Consider the following 1,395-nt stretch of genomic DNA (forward strand, 5'->3'; position numbering starts at 1 on the left):
CGGTGAGTCAGGCCAGAGGAAGCAGAGTCCTGGGTTGTCCTGGCTGGAGCCAGGCTGCCAGGGTTCAGTCTCCAGAGTTCAAATTGCTTCTTGTCTGTGAGACCCTGGTAAAAGAGCATATTCTGTGCGCCTCTATTGCTAACCAGTGTTACATGTAGAACAATAATTCCTGCCTAATTCATTACTATACAGGCTATTTAGAGAGGTCACTGATTTTTTTTATAATTAATATTAATGTACTGTCTTAATAATGAGTAAGTTAGGCAATGGGTTGATGTAGTTGCATTAGTGAGCCCCTAATTTCCAAGATCACTAAAGTCACTTTGTATGAAAATAACATTAATTTGTGTAACAGACTTTCTGTGAAAAACCTCTCCCCTTTTTCTATACAATTGCAAAAAGAATTGGTAGAGTCTGTTTCAATAGGGAGGAACTATAGTTTAAAATTTTAGATTTAGACTATTTTCAAGTTTTTTGAAAGGTAAAGGAGAAAGGGTAGAGGAGGGGTAAAACAAACAGGGAAGAAAACACAAACTATGAGCACTTGATAGTGGTTGCAGCATAGTGGGAATAACATGGGGATCCCTAATATTACCAGAATTTAAAAATTAATTATAAAGAAGTTTTGGAATAATTGCGTTTCCCATGTTTTTTTCCTAATGACAGTATACTAATGACGAAGTTAAATTAAGTTAAATCAAGGTGGATCTGAGATCAATGGCATTTCCTATGAGCTGGCTGCCACATTATCACAACACCCTAGCTATGTTTCCTGTGCAGTTTTTACAAAAGTTCTCCACCCAAGCATTTGCTAATCCAATTCTTGCAACAAGAGCATAAACCAACAGCAAAGGAAATTCAAATGGAAAAGCTAGGTACCAGCTGCTACTTCTGCAGACCTAATTCTGCTCTTGTGAAGTGCCTAATTCTGCTCTTGTGAAGTGCTCTCCAAAACTTTGCTTTATTTTACCCTCTCCAGCTCTGGATTCTTCCACCACCTGCCTGGGCTAACCTAGACACCTGATACCACAGCATCTTAGACACCCAACCCAGAGCTGTAAACTCCAAACATACAGGCAGAATGAAACAGTTATATTCGATGGAGTACAGGTGGTAAGTTTCCAAAGTATTTGTTCATAAGAGGCATTGGAAGTGATAGTTACAAGAAATACCCAAAGCTGTGTCTTCTCAGCAAGTATTCCATGATGAAACAGCTCTTGTGTGGACCATGCCTTATAAGCAGTGAATGATAGACAATCATGAGTACTCCTCACAGTTATTTTTTAGGGCTGATTTATGAGTGTGAGGTTAAATTATTCCATGTATCAGTCTTGTAGGATCTCTGGATTAAGTGTTGCTAATACAAATATAATCTGGAGTCAGTCATTTAAGATT

This window comes from Condylura cristata, unplaced genomic scaffold, assembly GCF_000260355.1.
Source record: "Condylura cristata isolate star-nosed mole 26May11 unplaced genomic scaffold, ConCri1.0 scaffold00008, whole genome shotgun sequence".
Lineage (NCBI taxonomy): Eukaryota > Metazoa > Chordata > Mammalia > Eulipotyphla > Talpidae > Condylura > Condylura cristata.